The sequence below is a fragment of the Anser brachyrhynchus genome (genome assembly GCF_964034855.1).
Source record: "Anser brachyrhynchus genome assembly, chromosome: 5".
Lineage (NCBI taxonomy): Eukaryota > Metazoa > Chordata > Aves > Anseriformes > Anatidae > Anser > Anser brachyrhynchus.
Window position 1 is genome coordinate 57,953,948 of NC_137699.1, and position 23,615 is coordinate 57,977,562.

Sequence of the window (23,615 nt, forward strand, 5' to 3'; positions counted from 1 at the left end):
TGATCTTCTGCAAACCTTTCGAGTCTTAATCTGTTTTTCCAAGGCACTTCAAGCAGCCTTGAAATGGTGAAGAGGGCATGCACCACCAATGTGCACAGCAACACAGGGATGGGGACAGCATCTTCCTTTTTCTCAGTTTCTTTCCTAATAATTCCTGATGTTCAGTTTTTCTTTCTGAATGCTGCTGCACCCCGAGTTAATACTTACAGCACTATCATCAGTGCTTGCAGGGTGTCTTTCCTGAGTGGTAATAGCTAATGCAATGTCCATTACTGCATAGACATTTCCAGGGTGTGTTTTGTTTTTTCTTTTTCATTTTTCCCTGTAAGCATGAGTTTGCATTTGTTGACATGAAACTTTTATTTGCTACTTTATCATCCACTAATGTGAGATCGCAGTCATTGGCCTTGTGAGATTTTCTGTGGCTCTTCACAACCAGCATTACATTTTTTTACTGTTCATAGTCATCATTAGCTTTTGCCTAACCTGTGCAAGATTAATAGAGGCTAATGCTTAGGGTCCCATCACTAAGGTTGGTATTGGACACAAGACTTTGGGTTTTGTGCCAGTATGATGCTCTTCTCTGGACCAAAACTGTGTTGGACATCTCAACAGGAGAGATGATACTGAGAGAGTCCCTCACCTCTTGAATTACAAACACCAGTTCCAACCTCGCCATCCTACAGGGAGTGCTGAGTTGAAATGCCTGATTAGTGAGATGAGTGTAATGCACACGCCTGGGGCTATTCCAGGCACTGGAGCTGATCCAGACAGCGAGGTAGAGTGATGGGCCTGGAGCTACGCTGGCTGCAGATTGGATTCCAGGTTGAAATTAAGCTATTGCTTTTCTCTGTGAAGTTTTAAATGTTCCATGACATTCGTGTTTGGAAGGCACACCTCTTCTGATGCTGGTCCATTGGTTCTGTCTCATCCCACAAGCTGGGATCTTCTTTCCCCTATAAAATTTGAGTCTGTAAATCCTAGGGGTGCTGTGGGGGACCCAGTGACTGGTATGTTGGGAAGTAGGGATGCAATGAGGCTGGGGATGACTTTTGAGGCTCACATTTAATTGTGACTGGCCGTTGCAGGGTGGGAAGAAGTCAGCTTTCCTTGTGACAGATGCCAGGGAGGCAGAGCCAGGATAGGTCGTTTCCGATGGGAGCCCATGGTATGAAATAAATAAGGGGAAAGTGAGAGTGAAAGACACATTGTATAAGATGTACAACTGGCGAGATGCCAGCATAAATATTCATTGAGTATGTTAATTAGCAACTATTGCTGTTACTCATTAACTAATTTATTCAACAAATAGCATTCAGGCCACTCTAGAACACTGCATACTGTTACTGCTAAAAGGGGTATCAGTTTCCCTGGCTGTCACCTGGAGACATTGATACTCCCCCATCTTTGCAAGTACTTTGATATGTGGAGATGAAAACTGCTACACGGGGCCAAAGGAGCACAGTGTATTGCTTATAGAGTAGGAGAAGTCCAATCTCATTCCCAGCAACATGCATAAGAGATTTAATTCATTAGTTACAACATCAGTTGGAGAAGAATGGCAGGTCTATGGCAAGACTTCTGTTTGGATGACAGCAAAGTGTGTAGGTTGCAGAGAGTTTGCAAAGGGACGGATGGGCTCCTGTGTGAATTGGCTTCTTTTAACAGAGAGGAATCAAAAGTGGAATAAAGGGTCAGCACAGGGGATTCCACTGAATCCACAAGCACCTGGCTGCCAAAAGTACAGCTGACAGCAAAGAGTTGCAGAAGAGGTTGGCTTTACTGAGCTACCGGATGATAAAACAGCAAATGGATTCAGTGTTGGGAAGTGCAAAGTAATGCACTGCGGAGAGAAACAACCTGAATATTACATACAAAATGAGGGCTTCTGATATAGCTGTTACGAATCGAGAAAGGGACTCCCAAGCCACTGGCGACAGTCCTGTGAAAATATCACAGCAGTGCTCAGTAAAGGTCAAAAAGGCAAATGGGATGTTAGTAATTATTAGGAAAAGAACACTGAAAAAATAGTAAAGATTATTAAGCCATAAATTAAATCCAAGTACATTGAAGCAGGCCTGGTCCTCGCCATCTCAGAAGCACAGAGCAGCACTAGATTAGATCTGTAACTCTGACAGAATATGGAATGATAGTTATGGATGAAAAAATTCTGTGCAACGGCTGAACACGCAAACTAAAACCTTTCTGATGGAAAAAAAAAATGATGATGAAAGGCAACGTCTGAGAAAAAAAAGTTTAACATCCCAAATGGCATGGAAAAGGTAAATAAAGACAGCTGTTCTTACAATAGAAGAGCTGTGAGACATGCAAAGAAATGATCAAGCAACAGACTCTTTCAGACAAAAAGAAGTATGATTTCATACCACATCTAATGGAGTTGTGGAACTCCTTGCCCAGGGTGCTATGGAGGCCAGCAGTATAACTAGTTTCAGAAAAGGAACAGAAACATTGATGAGGAAAAATCCGTTTAGTGTGTATTGAATGCAAAGGCTTTGAAAGTCACTGACTGCTAAAAGCTGGGAGGAGGCCATGCCCAAGGGAGGGTGACTGTGCCTGTCCTGCTTTGGAGTCTCTCTACTACAAACCTGCTTCAGGTCACAGTCAGAGACAGTGAGGTTCTTGTTTAAGAATTTTTATGTCAATGCTCTGCAGTGAGGTGTGAGATCTCTTGGAGGTCCCTTCCACTGTACCTTCTCTGACAAGACATCCGAGAAGAGCCAAAGGATGAAAAATCCTGATCTGTCTGTCTATTTATCTATGGGTCTATCTACCTACCTATCAAGATAATGTGTGTCATTCAGCAATGCCTTAAGCTTCACGGTGTATCTTACAGTACTTAAGAGAAATGTCCTCTGACGTGCAATTGAGCCACCAATTGCGGAGGTATGCCATTACGAACAGCAGGGGTGGGTGGCACTGCAGTGCCGACGGCTCCTGCAGGTGAAGCAGGGGGCTGATCTGCAGGTGAAGCAGGGGGCTGATCCGTGTGCTTGCACTGTCTCTGGAGTCAGACACTCAGGCAGCCACGGCAGTGTTAATAAGTCCAGGTACACCAGAAGCATTCCCAGGTGCTGGGCCAGGAGTGCCTGCACTATCAGCCTGTTAGAGCATCCCTGGTGTGAATTTGGCCCATTCTAACACTAATCCTGGACACAGCGCTTAGATCAGCCCAGGAACCATTTCCCATAAGCAGCTACCATGCAAACACCTTAAAACTAGGTGGGTCACTAGCACAGACGCTGCCTGCTCCATGCCAACTGGCCGCAGTGCCCAGGAACACCGCTGGGCATGTTTAATTTACCAGTGTGCATGTGGCTTCTGTGTCTGGATCCAATTACAGGATTAGCTCCACGGGGACACAGGAGATGAATTTGTGAATCGAAGTGGTTCAGATCTGTTGCTTATGAACAGCGACAATCAGCAACAACATTTCTAATTGTGGCCAAAGGAAGAGAGGCTGCTGAAAGAAAACCCCAAAGATTCTTATCTCAGCCCTAAGAAATGTGTGCATTCTGGAACTACATCACTAATGGTAGGAGGATGCTCCGCTGGAAGCTAGAAGGGCTGGAACAGAGGTTTGAGGACTGAATGAGAAAGGGGAATGGCCTAGAGAAAAAGCCTAACCTGCCCCCCCCCCCCCAAAAAAAAAAAAGAATAAAGAAAGAAAGGAGCAAATGAACACATAGCTGACATTTATGTAGTGTCTAAGACAATAACCTCCTAGCAGAGCTTCTTAGAACTGGTGTATTTTAAATAAAATACAAAGTGAAGCAGCAATTAACTAAAAAGTGTATCCAAGTCCAGCCCCTACAACAAGTTGCAATATGTAGAAAAATATGCATGAAATTCTTTGATGGGGGTTTAAAGTATGAGATAAAAGTAGCGTTGAGAAAACAGTATTCTCTCTCCTATCTGGTCCATCATCACCAGCAACTGTAAGTCAATCCTAGTGACTGCTAGCATTCAGCACTGCTAATTGTTAAGGCGGTTGAGACCAAAGGAGAAAATGTAAATGCGTGCTGTTCCTAAAACGCTTGTTGCATTTTATTAAAACGTAAAAAATATCAATGAGCTGATGTTACTCATGCTCAAGCAGACAAAAAGTGCTGCATGGAAAAGCCATAGCTGGCCCTCTTCCTGTATAAACAGGTTGGGGTGGCATAAGCTGAGACTTTCAGAGGAGGTTGGAGATATTCTTCCTAACTTGCACTATGCTCTAACCTCAGAGCTGGGTAAATTCAGGGCATGCTCCTGCACTGAGCTTCATGCACAGAGCTGCTGTGTTCACTGGGATAGTGCAGTGGGGGCAGCAGGACGGATTCAGCACGCTGGATCATGGGGAAAGGAGATGCGTGTGATGGGGCAGAGCCACGAGGCCTGAGAGGTTTCTGCAGCACGGCAGCAGGAGGGGCAGAAGTTGGGTCAGCATCTCTCAGGTTTTGCCTTAAAAGTTCCTCTGGGCCCCACTTCAGAAAAGCTTCCCCTTGCTTTCCTATTTTAATTTGCTTGCAAAATATTCTCTCACAGCACACAGACACTTTCTTTCATTATTATTATTTTTGGCAATGTTTTCCAGGTTTATTTTGGGTTCGATGCAATGGCTCACACTCGGCGGGCTTCTCTTTAATGCAATGAGGTGTCTTCTCTCTTTGGATAAAGCCCTTGTGGGAGAAGAAGATTTTAAAGTAGCCTGGAGAAGGGAAAAAAAAAAAAAAAAAAAAAAAGGAAGAAAGAAAAAAAAGAAGGATTGTTTTCTTTCAAAGGAGATCAACTTGTATCTACAAATCAAAAAGATTTCTGCAGCCTACGCTTAAAAACCCTGGAGACTCCCTAGCAGGGAGGATATCACCCCCAGGGGGAGTCCATCCCTCCCTCCAGCCCCTCCAAGTGCTGGCTCTGGGTGAAGATGCAGTCTGTAGAGACAGACAGCATTCAAATAGCTGCAAGCCCTGGCTCCAAACCCACCCAGTCTCTTCCCTCCTGTGGGAAAGTTCCCCGCAGCTCGGTTCCCCGGATGCGGGCACTCGCTTCCCCCGCAGTGGGAAATGGGGGTGCCAAAGCCCCGGGCGATGAAATGTCTGCAGGGTGCCCCTCGTCCAAGCGCAGGCCCCATCCATCATGTGGTCGATGTGGTGAAGCCTCCCATGATGGCGCTGGAGGAAAGAGGGATGGAGGTGGGAGGTTCACAGCCAAGAGGTTTCTTTCTGGGGATATGGCCACTCCGAGGGGACCTGCAGGGACACCCCATGCCTGCCACATGCTCCCCAGCAGACAGCCTGGAGACAGCACATGGTGGGCTCCTGGCTTGTCTGCCTTTCCCAGGTGAGCCCTGAAGGGCTGCCTGGGGGACAAAACCCCTTGGTGGCCAACCTGGCATCCCATTGGGGCACCATCTATAAGCAGTGTCTTCTGTAAGGTCCAGGAAGAAATAGATGGAAACCACAGGATCATGTTTACCTCTCTTCCTTTGGGAAGGTTCCTTCAAGGCATTAATTTCATGGATGGATCCAGGCCACGTAATTCTGTAACCATTTACAACAGAGGGAAGTGAATGCTCTTACCATCCTCCCAAGGGAGATGTACTTCAAATAACGGCAAACACTGTAATTTCTAGATGATGCCTATCTACTGAGTATCCTTCCTCTGTCCAGTTACTGGAATAAAGCATATCCTTTAGTAGCACAGAATATAAAACACAGCCCCATTTTTGCTCTGAGCAAAGACAGGGAGGTGGTTGTCTGTTTTGTCTAGTGAAACGTATGAAGACTTTTTAATGTCCCACAGGGAATATCTCTTTAAAGCAGCTTGTCAGCTTTGCACTTTAATCCATTAGGCTACAAAATACAGGCAAGAACGGAAAAAAAAATCTTATTTTAAGCTGCAGTTGCTTAGCCTATTTCAGTATTTACACATTTTGCATCAGGCAAATAATGGGCTTGCTCAGTAGCATGGGCTTTGTTTCGTGCCACTTAATTTCCTCACAGCTTTGTTGGGACCTGATAGCCCATCAACAATGCACTGGGGGAGATGTGTCATGTCATATGAATTAGCTACAAGGCACTTCTTGGATTTCCAAGTGCTTGGGTGCATTGCTCCATTCACAGTATATGGTGTCCTACTCCCCTTTGAATAAGGACAAATATAAAAATATTTGTATATATAAATAAAACAGGACATGAGACAGCTCAAGCAAGTTCTATTTTGACTGGATTCTGAAGGACCATACTCAGAAACCAGTCACGTGTATTCTCCCTCCTGCCTCACTGTCCACACTTGTTGACAATTGGTCAGTTGTCTTTCTTGGCTTTTTTTTTTTTGCTTGGAGCAGCTGAGTAAAGCCACATGCTCTCTGGATAATCAAACAGCTGATCCTCGAAGATTGCGTCGCCGGTCATGACTCAGTAGATGCGGAGACACTGTTGCTAGCTGGCCTTATGATATGTTCCTCGTGGCTCCTGAATAGGCAGTGACACAAAGGGATGAGGAAAGACATTCAGGGCACATGCACAAACCAAGAGCATGGCACGGCAAAACATAGCTTTGTTTGCAAGGGACACGTAGCTCTCAGCCAGGTCTTCATTTGTTGCACCTGGACATGGCATCCTTGAGCACAGTAGGCCTGCTCCTACACATTTCACCCACAGACCCAGCTCTTTGTTTTTTACATCTCCTCTTTCAGATGCTTATCGCTTGCAGAGGAAACTTGCTGGAGATCCATTGCCCAGAGTGAGGACAGAAAACATGCACAGAGACCCCATTCTTCCCTTTAATGAGATGCCATCTCCATTTAACAAGCTTCTGGCAGAATTTTCAAGCGTTGCAGATCTCACATTCCAATTACATCAGTTGGTATTTTGCTCTTTGGCAAAGGCCACCGATTTCAGCAGCTCGCCGCATTCACTAACAGTAGCAGAGATTACCTACGAAACAGGGCGACAGGCCTAAATAAGCAAGTTACATGCAAGGAGCCAGATCCTTGGCCCAGCTGGGGCGGCTTTGCCCAGCTCCGGCAGCACAAAGCTGTCACCAAGCCAGCCCAAACAGCTGTTGGAGGATTCCCTTGGCGCAAAAGAATTCCTGAATGGCAAAGAGCCACTAAAGCAACTCCTACACAATCTCACTCTCTGGTCCCCAGAAATCCCTGACAGCTGGGACGGCACAATGGGGCCCGAAGCACCTGTTACCATTCAGAGCAGCCTAAAGGCTGCTCTACAGGGTAATGAATGGCAAAATGAGCACCCAGCATCTTTAGGAGTGCACAGAAGCCTGCCTTTATCACCTCACATCCACGGCCGGAGGTGCACCGTGGGAATAGTTTTTCGAGGCACTGCTGTGGTGGAGCCAGAAACTCAAGGCACTCCACACACGCCTGTGTTTTCTGATGTTTGCATTGGTGGAGACTTTTTTTTTTTTTTTTCCCAGACATGAGCCTCCTTCCAGAAGTTTGGAGCCCTCTACACTGAAATAAATAGTGTAGCTTGGCACCTCAGTTTGCTGTTTCAGGTAAAACACAGGGTTTTCTCTCAACCTGCAGTCCCAGCCAGGCCTACCATAACTTTCGCCTTCATCTTTCTTGCCCGTGTGGTCAACCATCCCTTGACAGTTCCTTGTGTCAGACTAAAACAACCCCCTTTTTACCAGTGCTTATCTGCCACGAGGTTCCTTACTGATGCTCCTAGGGATTCTGCTCTACTCGAATTTAGGGTCTGACATCATCTGAACTTCATTAATCCTTTGGCACAGGGGAGCTGATGAGTCACTGAGAAACACGGATATCCCAGGAGAGCATGCTGGATGGGCTGTTCCCCAAATCGGCCATGAGTGACAATAAAAGGCTCTGTGCTGTGGTGTGATTCTGAAGAAGGTGCAAAGCAGAATGAAGCCACTGATAATGGTCAGGTTTGGGGGCTAATGTTTAGGCCAATTAAACTTTTTTTTTTTCTGTCTAAATTTCTAAAATAAAATCTGTATAAATGGTACACAGAGAAAAACCAAAAAAATAAAGTGTTATTTTTACTTAATCACACACATAAAACCCCTGAATTCCACAACAACAACAACAAAAAATCCAGTCCTGCTAATAATCCTCTCCTAGTGCTCACCATGGGATTCACCCCCAGCCCTAGACAGGCTTCACTCAAATGACAGTATCAGCATCGAGATTTCAGGCAGCATCTGAATGGAGCATTGTCTCTGTGCTATGCTCTTAACACGCTCTTGCTCTTATTAATTGGGTACTTAATAAGAATTTGCGAGGAATCCACCTTTCATATAGTGCCAATGTGAAAGGGATTAATATTGAAGAGATCTAACAAAGGACACAAAGACAGGCCCTGACCCGGAGACCTCCTAATCAAGGATTTAGACGATGTACAACAGGTGAATGCCCCGGTAGGATAAATGGAGACAGGAAGGAGGAATGGAAGACAAGTGCATTTGCCTAAGCTAATAATCACAGTGATCTCAAGAGTCACAGGTGGTCACTAGCTGAACCCGTGATTCAACAGCCAAAAAAGTTTTGTCCAAAAGCCTACGAGATGAATGTGCTCTATGTGAGCGCAATTCAAAGCATTTTAAAGCCACTGGAAATACTCCCACTGATGAGGCCTTAGGAGCTGAAATATTTACCTCTCGGATTTAATCGTTACTGGATGCAAAATTTGTGGATGCAGTAAAGATAGTGTTTTATGGCATGTTCTAATCCCTCACTAACTATTCTCAGTGAATCCATCTGTGTTCCTCAGGTGACAAATTGCCTCATTCTCCCTGAGCCCCACGAGCTAATGCCCTTCTGCAGTCTGCTTTCACTAGCATTCCCTTCTGACACTAACAAGCCACAGGCACCAACTAGCTTTTATCTCAAGTGGTCTTCCCAGTGTATTACCTGAATTCAGAGCAATGGTTTTCAGCTGTATTTAATTTTGAAGATCAGTACTTTCTAGATAACAGGTTGGTGGTGTGCTCAGAAAACCTGTATCTAACCCTTCCAAGTGCAACAGCTGTTCTAATAAAAGCTGCTGCCTCTCCCTGCAAAACTTGACCTTCCTGTCTATTCACTGAATGTTCAGAAATTGAACTTGTTCTCATTTAATGGGAAAACAGTTCCAAATACAAAGCAAGTCTATCATTTTGATTCATCAGGTAAACAATTTTCCATTACAGCTCAGAACAGAGTCAATCAGAATAATGTGTCACGCAGTCAATGAGAAATCAGAAAGGGTGTGTGGGGGGCAAACAATATTGTGTTTAAGAAAAACTTTATTCTAATTTGTTGATGAAAGCTACTCGTTCCAACAAGAATGTCACCAAGATTTTGCAAGAAGAGGTAACAAATGATAGTTGTGGCCAGCAGACCTGTGGTTTTGCAGACAAGAAAACTTGCAAGCACCAGTCTGTATTGGATATTTTATATACTCCCTCATTATATGCCAGAGGGGCATGGCTGCCACAGAATGACACTCTGAAAATAAAGTCCTCAATAATGTTGTGTAATACTGGAGCATATAAATATGGCAAAATAAACTGACAGAAGTACCCAAGTGAAAAGCCAGTGGATACAGACTGCAGTTCATGTCTGTGCTACAAAGATTTGCAGGTGCAGCCACATCAGGCAGCGCAGAGAGGTGCCCTGTCCTCACACAGGACACCCTTGCTTTGCTTTTTTGGGATATCACATTTGCCCCTGGGCTGAGGGTGGAGGTGAAACAAGTCACACTGGAAAAAGCACAGTTCTCCTGGTATGAGCTACATTTGCAACAAGGTGTTTTGCTGTTGGAGAATACTCTGAAAGCTGTATTGGCAGAGGAGAGGGTTGTGGACCTGATCCGAAAGAAGCTGGCAGGTTTGCATACTGTGTATTATCCCTTTCCAACCTTCTCTTCTGAATAAAAAATGGTGTGGAATCTAATTTCCTCCCTGAATAAAACATGAATATAGATAAGACAAAGTAAGGATCCAAAGACCACAGCAGCATACTTTCTTGTGCTTCTTACTATTCAACATCATGGCAGCTCACATATAGAGCAGCTCTAGAAACCATCTGTCATTGAGCAGCTCTTTATTCAAATGAAATCAACTGTGAAGTAATCATGGTTCTCATTTTTATTATCTCTCCTTACAGTGAACTTGATTAAAATCCAGCGCACGGTATGCAAACAGGCTGTTGTAAATTTGTACTCTGACAAAAGGGGAAAGAAAGTGATCTGCCCACGTGCCTAGAACTTTGTCATTATACATGGGGACAAAAAAAGGAAGGGGCATACTGGGTTGCATAAACAAGTTTGTCCGGACACAAACTGTCCTAGCCCTATACAAAGGCCACGTCTGCTGCGTGACACCATCAGAGGGGCCGAGGAGAAGCTAATTTTACTAGCAAGTATAAAAGGCTTGGGTATGTACTGAATAAACTAGATAGCCTGGCTTCAGCAGCACGTGCTTTAAAGTCTTTTGCCCAGGAGGATGATCCGAGCTTCTGAGGAATGAACTCAAAACAGACGTGATTCTCCTTTCACTTCTGGTGGTGTAAATGGGGAGTGATTCCATTGTATGGCTGGTATGAATGAGACTGGGAAACAGTCCCAATCAGTCAATCATTCCCTGCTTTGTCTATTCATTAAAACCCTCTTCTCCTCTGCACAGATGGCCAATGTACTATTGTACTCTAAGAACTGGCCAAGTTAAAAAAAAAAAAAAAAAAAGGAATATGCCTGACAAGTCAGCAATAAATGTTTGTTTTTCAAAAAAAAAAAAAGGGGGGGGGGCATATTAACCTGCTTCTACAGATAAGGCTTAAGCTATACATACACACATATATGTAAGTAGATATAGATACGTATATATATATAGATACAGGATATATATACACTTATATATACACACGTGTGCGTGTATTTATATATATATATAACTCCAACACCCACAGATTTCCCAGCACAAGGCAAAAGGTGTGATTTCTTGACCTCATGGTAGCTAGCACTGTGTTAACAAACCTATCTTCGTGCCTTGGAAAAGGCAGGGTCAGAGAGGGAGACTGAAAGTGACATGAATTGGTAGAGCAGCACTTTGCAGTCATGGCACCTACAGAAAGGAGCATGAGCAGGAACGCAGCTGAGTACAGCCACGGAGTACAGCCTTGTGGGCTGTGCCACGGCTCCTAGGGACCCCTGCTCAGGTCCACCCCGAGCAGCTCACAGGAACAGACATCCTCCCCGTGATGTCCTCAGCTCAGGTAATCTGCCTGGACTGAGGGTGTCTGTAGGGTGATGGCCACAGCTCCCTAATCTGCATGCTTCTTGCCTTGGCACACAAGGACTGACAGTCACAAGTGCTACCCACAAGTCATATGTGAGTTAAAAGTGCTGTTTCTCACCTCATACTGAATTGAGCGTTAAATATTTGGAGCCTGTGTAGGTGTCAAGGGGGTGTTCCCAATCAGCTGCTGTTTTGCAGAAAATGTGCTGACCTGGTGCATGACTGAAAAAAATACATATGTAGTAGATGTACACAGGGAATGGAGGGGTTTACACTGCTGGACTGGTCTCTGTTCTCCAGGCACCTGGTACAGGTGTCCCTGCCTAAATGCTGAGCTGCAAGGCGTGGGGAACTTTCCTCCCTGCAGTGGAGTCCTGGATGCCCCATATTGATTCACCGAGGATGGATTTCAGAGGCTTACAGGACTCAGAGCAATAGCAGACCTGATAAAAACCGGACAGATTCATGGTAACTAAATGAGTTTTCAATCCACTTTTGTCTGGGAGTTTTAAACTATTCTTTGTGAAAAATAAGCATAGGGAGCGTTGCTTACAGATAACAGGATGTTCATGGTGGCTCTGGTATATGTCATTGTTTCCTGTGCAAACAAAATGTTTCTGTAGTCCTTCAGTGAAGAAAATTATGCCAATAAAGAGAATAGAAAGGAAAATCTGAGAGAGCATGGGGCACCTCTGAGTGTACAGGATGCAGCTGCAAGAAGAATAAAATGTCTGTTGTGTCTGTGATAAGTAGGAACTCGAATATGCAGCACCCAAGAAATAAAGGGATTTACCTGGGCAGTAAACAGAAAATGGAGATTACTTTGGAGCTGCATACAAATGCTGAGATTCCTCGGCGATGATTTCATACCTTTTCCTGAGGCGTGCTCTGCTGGTACATAAAAACAGCATCTTCCCGTGTCCCACAGGGATTTATGTTTTTGTTAGTCACTCGAGGTGGGGCAGTGGGCAGGGTCACGCAATCCACCTAGAGGTGAAAATGTGGGAGCAGCTCTCCCTCCTGCTTCTTTTCTGGGGGTTTCATTTGCTGCATTTTTAATAACGAAAACCAAACCAAAACAAAAGTGCAGCATCTGAAATGTTTAGAAAACACAGGGCCCCGCTCAGATGAAAGCAAACTGTGCTCCCTCATCAGGTGGATGGAAGTCTGCAGCCTCCTGTGTTTATCTGCTCCCTGCTAACCTCAGTTCACCTTGATGGCATCCAGGGAATCTTTGCTACAGGGCTCATGTATCAAAGGCTTCAGCTTCTGAGAGTCTCATTGCCCCGTGCTTCATCAGATTAGGCTGTTGCACATCCTTCCATTGATCCGGTGGGCTTTGGGTCCTTTGTGCCTTTTCCAGCTTCCACGTTGTGACTTTTCTCAGAATTGATGTCTGATTTTGGACACCCCTCCTATAACCCTGGGTTCTTTAAAAATACCATCACTTAGAAACAAGTCCAAGATACAACAACCCCGCCTCCCCTCCCCAGGGTAACTTCACCTTTACTTAACCCACAGGATGAGGGGCCACAGGAGGAGTGCTGATGGAGACTGAGCTGCATGGTGATGGAGGCATTCAGGAAACAGAAGGAGAGGAGGCTTTGGGGTTCCCCTCAGAGTCTAAGCAAATAAATCTGCTGCTGAAAGGCAGGGACTTTTTAGCAAATAATCTAAGGGTGATTATGAGGGCAAAAATATGGATTTGTCCAGGGTACAGACCAGCCCTGACATGGTCAGACAGCTCTGTGAATGCTGGATACACACAGCTGCCACACAGCACTTGGGAGATGTCTTAATGTTGAACAGTTGAAGAAAAAAGGACATCTCTCTAAAATAAATAAATAATAATAAAAAGCCTGTCTTCTTCATTTAAGTATGTATAATATGGATAAATTTATTTCTTGTATAAAGAATGACTCACAGGGCTGGCATGAGGTAGGCACAGCACTGGGAGACTCTTTGAATGCACCCTATCCCTACTAGTGAAGACTTTTTTTCTTCTGACCTAAATGTCTTCTGCTGTCCAAAACCAGGGCCTCTCTTAGCAAACACTACCATTTCCAATGAACTGAGCAGCAGTTTTGCAGTCTGTGCAGAGTATCCCAAGGAAATTCAACTTCAACCTGTAAATTAAAGTGACTTTTGAAATCCAACTTGTAGAATTTACCTTTACACTATATTTCATTTCAAAATTAACTCAATGCTCCTTTTGCTCCAGGCTGTACATCTCTTTAACATAGATTTTAAAGACTAAGCTCACATTCTTCATTTTCTTGAGTAATTATATGCATAGAGTCACCATCTCTACATAATTTAGCACTGCAGTAATTATGATTATTTACAAGATCAACTGAAGATGACCTGACATGAAAAAGCAGACCTGAAAAAGGCTTACATGCCCCAAATCTTATCTTTGTTTTTCCATCCTTATCAGTTGGCTTAATAAAAAGATACTACCATACCTTCCAGTCAACTGCCTTGTTTATATCCTTAGATCATCATGACTTTAGCAACTCTCTCATCTCGTCTTCATGCTTGGAAACAGAGACAATACTCACGTTGCTGCGTATAGCTGCTGTACTAACACATTATTACTATGCTTATTTAGTCATTCTAGCTATACAAATAACTCATTTGAGCAGATTTGGAGAGAATGATGGAAAAACTTGGGTTGGAAGGGGCCTCTCAGTGTTACCTGGTCCAATGCCCACTCAGAGTAGAGCCAACTTCAAAGTCAGATGCAACTTCAAAGTTAGATCAGGTTGCTCAGGGTTGGATCCAGCTGAGACTGGAGTGGCTCCAACGATGGAGACTCCACAACAGTCAATGATCTGAATCACTCATTGCTCTCTTGAAGTTGCACGATACTTAAATACAGCCCACCATGCAGCTATCTGATGAGTTAATGGGAGTTCGTGTACTGGTCAACACAGTGATATGTCTTGGTTCTTCAGAGATGTTGCTGTTGCATTTGCATTCCTTCTTGTTCCTCGTGAAAAAAAACAATTATCCTCAACACTGAAATGACTCGTAAGGGCAATGTGAGATGCTGGTTCTTTCTTCATCTTTGTTTTTCTTGGTTTTGGGAAATATTTCCCGCCAGATTGTCTGAACGTTTATCATATTTCGATATTCTTTTTACCCACTCCTCCTCCCCCCCAAAAAGAAAGAGAGACACAAAAAGCCCCAATAAAACCTCAAACAGTGGAGCTATAATTAAAAAACCTTATAAACTTGAAAATGAACCTGAGGCAAAATCATGGAGCAAAAAACTGTGTGTTTAATCCAAAGACTGTTTGCCTGCCTTTGCTTGCCTCCAATTTTACCTGATCTCCATTGACCTGAAGAGAATTTTCAGCTATCCCACTGGCATGCTGCACGGTTGTATTTATGGCATTACCTGAGGTCCTGTGGACTCAAAAGCTTTTTTTCTCTCATCCTCAATTGTTTTGTTTTGGTTTGAGACATCACTATGACATTACTTGTGGACACTAGCATGAACTGAATAGATAAGCAGCAGAAATGGTGGAAGAGAGCAGGAACAGTGTTGCAGACAGATGTTTTGGGCCAAGGGAAGGAGTTTACACATGATTTATAGGGGAAAAAGTGTGAAGCATTCAAGGGTGTGTCCTGTTCTAGAAGATCAGTATTAAAGCAAATCCAGATTTATAAATGGAAGTAATCAGATACATGTAAAAGAGCACATTTTGCTCTTTCTAGCATTAATACCATTAATAGTTAAATGAAAGCATATGTGTTATTTGTAATGCTTGCCAGTATTTTGGTGTATTCTTTTAGGTCTGTATAATATATTTCAGGAAAAACAATCCAAAAAGTTTGCATCAAGGCAGACTAAGAAATCTTTTGAAACCATTTCTGATAGACTGTTGGTTTCACCAAAATTAGTTTGGATTTTACTGCAACAATTCTTTTGCTAAAACATTCCAGGCTTTCAGACAGCAGCCCATATTTTCAAATAAAGGATTGACATTTTCCACTGAATATTTTGTTAAAAGTGATTTCTTTTCCCCTTTAGTCAAATATCTCCAACAAAATAACACCAGTTTTCTTCTGACTTCTATTTGGCCCGGTGCTTTGCAAGAACCAAAGCCCATTTTAAGGGATTTGGATAGGACTCTAATACACTTGAAATTGTTTTACTCCCACTCAGCTGTCCAAATTCCTGTAGTCCAGATCTCTGGCCCTTTTTGATGAGTTGACTGTAGCATGACTCATCTCCTTGACCTACCCAGCTGTTCTTATTTCATTTCCCTTTGCTGGGTCAAAGACAATCAGATCATTTATTTCAATCTTTCCAAAAAGAAGGGAAATTAAAATTTTTAAGGGGCAGCATATCATGACCAATGACACAATTACATAGTCTCATACACAAATTTGTTGACCTGGATTTTGTGTAGGACTCGTTTATTTGATGTTGATTGATAACACTTGTAGGTATTTGGATTCAGACAATACCATAATAATAATGACATATCTTGCTGAGTTTGTAAGGTCAACAAAAAATTTCCTCTGTGTAGCATTACACTGTGGCTCAGCTGTAACACAAGTACTTTTCATCTTACTTTGAAAGATTAATTAGCAGCCACATCTAAAAACAAGTTACTAGCCCCACTGAGCCAAAGGTCTGGCTTTCCATTGCAGTTCCTTTATATATCACTACAGAAATATCAGTATTGCTTAAGGCCAGCCATTCATGTTTCTGTTTACCTGCAGATTCTTGCCATGTTCTCCTTTTGCCAGGTTTCTTGGAGGAATTTAGTATGGTAGGCATCACCTTTGTCTTGTGAAAAATCATGGAGCAAAGATAACAGGATGGGAGAGTTAAGCTGGGCAGGAAAGAAGGATTAATGAGGGGACTGGAAACAGATCGGAAAGAGGAGATGATGTGTTTCAATAGGCTGGCCAAGGCAGGCAATATTTTTTTTCTTTTGTGGCTCAGTGTCAAAAACCCCATTATCAACGAGCAGACAGGAGAAGAAACAATTTGCAAAACACGAACACCTCAGCTTTATGTGTCTGGCATAGATCTTCCTGAATTTTTTCCATCTATATTATTTTCCTCTTCAATGATAAAAGAACAACCTAATAAAAGAGAAGTAGCCCAGGACAACATGATTGGTGTGATGCATCCACCAGTGCTTTCTTTGAAAGCAGAAACCTCTGCTTACATGTTCTAGCACTTGAAAAGAAAAAAAGGAAAAAGAAAAAAAAAAAAAGACAGGTCTTGCTCATATGTGAAGTCAAGTAGGAGGCCAGCTCTTGCTTGCCTTACTCCCATGAATAAGACAGCTGAACTTGCATATTTGGTGTGAACTTAAAGTGAGTGAAGCTCTGGAATGTACTTCTGATTGGCAAAAGGGAAGTCAGTCCCCAGAAGAAGCTTCACTCGGATCCAGGTGCCCTGTGTGTGTAAATACAGATGCAAAGGCCGTGGTAAGCAAGCCTCTTCTATTGTGTAAATTAGCTAGTTCTAAGGTGGGGATTTAAGGGGAACTTTGTCCTGCAGCGGATAAAAGTGAGTGAGCTCTTCAGTACAAAAAAAAAAAAAAAAAAAAGAGTCAAGGAAAGAATGTGCAGCTAATCCAGATGAAAGACCTACAGGCAGTCTTTAAAAACATGTTAGTACAACTGCCTGGGAAGTTTCCAAATGGATGCCACATCTTGAACATCTTTCACAGCCTTACATCTGCCTTCAGTATGGAAATGAGAGAAGGGAAATGCTGATAGGAGGGTTGAGGGGAGTAAGTTGGGTACTTTGAAATGCAGTTGTTGTTCTCTGGTGTCCCCTCCTTGCACCCTCACAACAGTTTCTCATTTTTACAGAGACAAATCTATGCCCTGCCAATTGTCTACCTCTGAAGGGCAGGACTAGTGACAGGTTTGCAGTCCTAGATCTCTTTGAGATGTGAGTTCTCAGCATCAAGGTCAAAAGCAGGGGTCGTGATCCCTCGCCTGCCTATCTTTCACAGTGCTCCTGGCTACATGTACTTCTTTTTAGACACGGCAGATGGTGAAATACTAAAAGTACAAAGGATTACCCAATCCTATTCAATAGCAGAACTATTTGTGTATTATTGTTATTTTAGAGTGAGGGCAGCCCTATGACATCCTCACAATGTCTTTCACTTTAAGCTGCCCTTAGATATCTGAGTTCTGAAGGCTAAGGGGGAAAATAATGTTCTTTGCTCTGCTTCTGAATGCTGCAAAACATCCCCCAAATGCCTTTTCTGCAAATTTTAACATAAACAAAATCTATGATTTTGTACTACAAAGGAAATATTGCTTCTAGTTGAAATGAGCTCTGTGTGTCCAAAGCACTGCAGCCTGTGCTTTCTATAGGCCAAAACACGCTGAAATCTGAATGAAGTCCTCAATCTTCAGTTGAGTCTAAAACTTTAATGGGAGGTCTTAATGAACTAGAATGTTTTGAAAAACTGCTCTGTGGCTTTATGGTAGTACATCATCTACGAGCAGAGGGGATTAGAAAGTGGAAGGAGAAGGCAGTCCGTCTTGTACTGGTAAAGTGCTGATAAACTATTATTATGTGTGTATTTTAAAGATTCTCAGTGATACCCAAACGTAGAGTCTATTGCTGAACTATGAATCTGAGAATAGAAAAGGTTTTTGAATCAAACCATTAAATGACTTTAAAAATTGTATGTATTTTCTAGATGCCTTTTACAAGTACCATGGGAGGACATAGACCAAACTGCTTCTGTATTGATATCAGTTACGATAGAGTATGTTTTTGAAACTTCAGAGTCTTTCCAAACCACTCACAAATGTCAAATTAGTCTCTCCAGTTTAATCAGAACAGCAAACACACTGGTGGAGATGTGTGTGCATAAGGACATGCAGCCAAGCTATCGCTTGTCAAGATGGAAGGCCCCAATTCAGCCTGTTATTGGGAAAAAAAAAGGGGGGGGGGGGGGAAGGAAAGACAAGGGACCAGCGGGTTGAACTCCCATTTTACCGAGTTGCAGAGATGCTGCTTACAGGCTGGTTTGCCTACAGAAGGAAGAGGACATACTCTGGAATTGCTCTCACCAGAAGAATGAGAGCTATGTCTCGGCAGCCAGGTGAAGAGGCACAACCACAGCTGCAGCAAACAGTGCAACTGCATCTGCCCCAGCCACAAGGATGGGGTGGAGGGCAGAGAGGAACTCCAGCAAGGGGACGCTGCCCCAGAAAGCCTTGGTCACCCCTCCTCCATCCTTCCCTTTTCAGGAGAGGGTGTGCTCTGTTCCCTAGGAGAGATGGGCACAACCTTGCGCAGGAAGCTACCAGCTCACCGGTGTGTTGTAGAAGTCACAGAGCTGATGGCAATGTTGGAGGGAAGCACATGGTTGGATTATCTCACCGACAAAGATACAGCATTGGCAGCTGGTGCAAAGGGAGGGAGCATTTGGGAAAACCAGAGCCAAGCCCTGTTCTCACAAACACCAAGGTAGCTCTGAAATGGCTCCATAACTGCATGAAGGTTTGACACAGTTTAAAACCCTTTGGTCCCTCTTAGCAATGACCTACTGCAATGATGCATTTTGAGCAATTTCCACTACCTAGACACAGGAAAATTTAAGGGTTTTACTTTTTATTCTCCACATGAATGGAAAGCTTTTGGCTATCATTAATGAGGACATGAAATGACAGTAATACCATCAGAGTGAAAGGTGGCAATTTCTTGGACAATGGAAACGTCATCAGGAGTACAGTTTTTGTGGATAATTTTTCAATAATACAGAGCACACAAAGAGCTCCTGGGCTACCTTCAGTAGCCAAATTAAGTTTACTGTTAGCAGAAAGGCACAGCAAACCTAAGACCATAATTTTGTGCTTGTGCAACTTGTTGAAAGGTCTCACCTGAGCAATCATAATTTCACTTCTGAATACCTGGAAAGATAGACAATGTAGGTATTTTTCAGCATGCAGAAATAAGGACAGTCAGCCATGTGCTGTGGTCTTCAACCTTAGTGGGATAAACAGGAATTGTTCTGGCAAAGTCAACAGAAGATACTGAGGCTCTGGCTCCATTCTACAGCCTCTTGGAAGTTTATATGAGAGAAATGAATCCCCTCAGCAATGTTTTTCAAACCATAGTCTTATTCATGTGAATAGTCTAAGGATACATTCACTGAATGCAAAACATGTATTCTCACGTGTTAAAATTCTGAAAAGTAAAAATAAGGTATCATTTCTCTGAGCATCCCAAAACAGAACCAGGCCCAATGTATTTAAATAACCCTGGCTTTAACTTAAAGGTCAAAGGAAAATGAGTAATGAACTAATTCTCAAACAATGCAAAATTCAGAAATGTTTCTGGTGTGCAATGTATGTGGCTGTTATCCTCCTTGTGCCATTAGAGTTCATAAATACAATGTAAAGGAAATGTCCTTTCATCTAATATTAACAATCAGAATCTGAAAAAAAGACCATTGACCTTAACATGAACAGAATTCAAATGAGTAATAATTTCCTCCTATTTTAAAAAAGCTTTCAATAAATTTATTGTTTTTAGTTTTCATAGGGCTTGGCTGGTGTGCTGGGAACACTGTTATTTGCTTATCAAGCTTCTGCCCATATATATTCTAAGGTAATGAAAAGCTCTCCAGCCTGGTGCTGGCTGTGATAGGGCTGTGCTCATACACGCACTGTTGAAGGGTGGGTGGAATATTCTGTATTTTCTCATGCACTATATTTCATTGTGGATTTTTTCTGTGTGGGTGAGGGGGGAAGTGGATTATAAAATTAGGACTTTATTTTAGTTGCAATGTAATTGCTTCAGCCTCCTTTAGATGTTTTGAATAACTTTAGAAGTAACAATGCACAAAAGCACAGGAAGCAATATGAGAAGCAAGCCCTTACCCAGCCTAGTTAAAATACTTTGGCCACAGTTTACAGAGTTGGGTGTACAATATTAGGCACCAAAACTTCGTACTTGGATCCCTAGAGAGACTCCTTCCACACCCCCAGGTCCCATTGCCTTAACTCTGGCATCACTTGCACGGGATAGATTCAGAGGACTGAACACGTAGGGAAAAAATATATATAACTTTTTAGGATGGATTTCTGCCATCATTGTCGAGCATGGTCACAGGTACTGATATGTCTGGGTCTGACCACTGCTGCTGATGCTGTCCCCTGACCTGGTCCTGGCTGGTAGCACCTACGATCTGGAACAGTTCTCCAGGTGAGCAGGAAAGGCCCATGTATACAGTTCTGGCCTGCCGCGCGAGCGTACCTCAGCAAACCAAGATCAGAATTTTTCCCATAGTAGGAGGGAAGCAGGGCCTCTCATTTATCTCTTTCCTTCTAGGAAATGATTTCAAGGGCAGAAATTGCATATCCTTGGGCATGAAACAAATCCACCTCTGTTCTTTCCGGTGCTGTGGGCAAGTCACTGCCTATCCCAGGGACTGATTTTTGCTCTTGTTTAACCTCATGAATTTAGTCACTGGAGTGCTGTGGAGAAACTCTGCATAACTGATGAATTTGGGTAATTTTCATGAACTCGCTGCATCAGTGCATGTTGTAGTTGAGCCTGTCGCAGTCTGGAAGAATCCTTGAAACGCTTTCACTCTTCCTGCCCATATCTCTGTGAAGTGCTGCACAGCAAGGAAAATAAGCTGCTACTCTGGGTTCTACTTGAATGCCAGTCTTGGAGGATGAATCTGGCCTGCGATCTGAAACTCTGCGGTCTAAAGAGAAAGGGAGAATCCTCAGATGGGAAAACAAAGAAACCAGGATGTTCTCACCCTAAGAAATGTACAGAGAGAGGAAGCAGGCAGAATAGACAAACAGGAGGGCATGCTGTTATAGCAAAGTAGTTACTTCCACATCTGAAGATCAGAGAGAGCGGCTGCATAGGATGGAGAAACTGAGATCTCCTGATCCATAGGATGCAATGAGGGCCTTCTCAGGATCGCTGACCAAAACCTACAGAATGCTCAAGAATGGTAAACATCACAGAGCACTATGCTGCAGTTTTACCATTTTGCCTAGATCTCTGCCTTTGGTGAGAGTGGAAGAACAACTACTTCTGGTGCCCTTTGTAACGCCTGGAGTATTCTGCACTTTGGCACTTCTCTGAAGGTGTAAGCTGTAACCCACAGTGCCTGCAAGGCTGGAGGTAGGGAAATGTTTGATCGATCAACTGGACGTCTATGAAGCTGTCCACACAAGGAACAAAACAGCTGAACTGTGAGGTCCCACTTCTAGGAAGAAGAAATAATATGTTAAGTGTGGAAGCAACAGCTAATAAAGGAACAGCTTGGGAACTCGGGAATATGGGGTCACTCGGATGTAACAATTTGGAACCCCAAACCAGCAGCCTATTCCATGGGGACCTGTGAGCTTCATAACTCTTGTACAGTGCAAATGTGATGAACTCTGTCCTTTCCATCCATAACTCTAACACACAAGACAGCGTGTGAAGCAGCTACGTTTCGCACATGAGAAAGAGCAAATTAAAAGCAGATATATTTTTTCTGTGCTGTAGCGGCACCTAAGGGCAGCCAAGAGCCTCAGTCAGTCTGCGATAGGTACTAGCACCTACCTAAGGAAAAAAAATCCCTTGCCTCTAAAACGAGTAGATGAAGGATAAAACAAAAAATACGGGGTGAAGTGGTGAACAAGGTGTCACATAAGAGGTGGAAATGTATGTTTATTGCACTTATTTTATTAATAATATTTATTTTTTTCTGCTTTGCACTTTCTGCACTTGTACTCCTGTGAAACAGATGTCCATTGTTGCCAGGCTACTTTGCTTTGTTTTACAGACTACAGATCAGATGTTGCTTTGGAATTATACATAAGAAAATCATTTTTTCTGTGGTGAAATGATTCACTGGGTGATCCAGGATCCAGCCTTTCAGAGGATGAACCAGGCCGGAGCCTCCCCTGGGTGATCCCAAAATGCCAGTGAAGCAGAGGATATTTACTGGGTGGATTGGAAAAATATTAGAGTGGGCTCTTTTCTGACCTGTGAGAAACATTCAGCTGGACAATAAAACACTTCCCCCCACAATCTCCCATTGCTGTCACTTGTTCTTTCCACTAGAGATATGTGAGCAGGGACTAGTTCTGATGTAATCAATGCAGTTCCCCGAAACCCAGTTGAATGACTCTGATTAGCACCAGCCAAAGACCTGGGCCACAGACTTTCAGGGGAACCTTCTTGTCTCAGAGCTATTGTTAATGCTTCCTGTTTATAGCAGTTCAGCACAAAGCATTAGAGGTCCTGTCCACATAACAAAACAGCTTGAGGAGACGAAATGGTTCTTAGTCAAGGTCTCTTGCCAGCTTCTGCAAGTTTCCCATATCAGTGACAAGAACTGAAACACCTACAACGTGCTGAGTGCCAGTGCCCCATCCTTCCAGATATTTAAGTTAAAGTTTAGGGAGTCACTTTGAAATAACCTTATCTTTCTTACCATGCTCTGGGGACCTAGCTATTTCTCTTGCTAAAGGCAGATCTAGGATAGTGGGTGGATAATTTGTCAATACACCAAAGAAAGAAATCCATAGGGATTGAGGTAGGAAAGATGCATGTATGTCTCAAAGGGCAGAATGACAGCCAGGAGCAGAGTCAGACACAAAACTGAGGAAGGGAAGGAGGCTGACGAGGCCAGAGGAGTAAGAAGGATGCAATGCAAGGAGAAGGGCCCTGATGGACAGGCGGACTTAATCATACCTGAATTAGTGATGCCTCAGGAGCTGCAGGGAACATTCTTCCTTTCCTCTCCCTGTTACTATTAGAGAGCCGTTTCCAAAGGTACAAGAGACAGCTGAGTGCCTGATGGCTGCGATTACTCTGTGAGGCATCCCTGCTGCCTTTTAATGGCACCGAACGTCATTTGGGCCTGAAAAGAAACACAATCAAAGCCATGGTTGCGGCTTGTGGTGAACGTTGCTCTTGCTGATGGACCAAAATTAAACCGAATATGTGCTCGAGTCAGAAAGTGTGAACAACCCCTAACTAGGGCTACACAGTGCAGTAGCGCTGGCAGGAATGGGTTTATAAGCCATGTCATGACCAACATCAAAGTCCCTGTTAGCCTCTAAGCAAAGCTGTACCATGTCCTGGTGACTCAGCTGCCTGAGGTAAGCAAAGCACATGGGAATGTGAATTGCCCGGCCAGGGTATATCCGTAGCCATAATACTGCATAAACCCGCGGTGTGGACATGGACTGAAGAAAATGCAGCAGAAGTCACTTAAATGATGAGCTACACAAGGGCAGCAGCGTGCCTGTTCACTTTCTCCTCTAATCCAAGACCTGAGGATGTCATTCAGAGATGGCAAGGAAAGGCTCTGAACAAATGA

The 23,615-nt window shown here is 43.4% G+C and overlaps 1 long non-coding RNA gene across 1 annotated transcript; it reads left to right on the top strand.

Moving 5' to 3' along the window:
• Positions 1 to 16,132: 16,132 nt before the first annotated feature.
• LOC308195284 lies at positions 16,133 to 22,318 on the top strand. The gene is made up of 2 exons (XR_013951390.1): positions 16,133 to 16,728; positions 22,071 to 22,318. It is a non-coding gene; the product is annotated as an uncharacterized lncRNA (long non-coding RNA).
• The last annotated feature ends 1,297 nt before the right edge of the window (positions 22,319 to 23,615 follow it).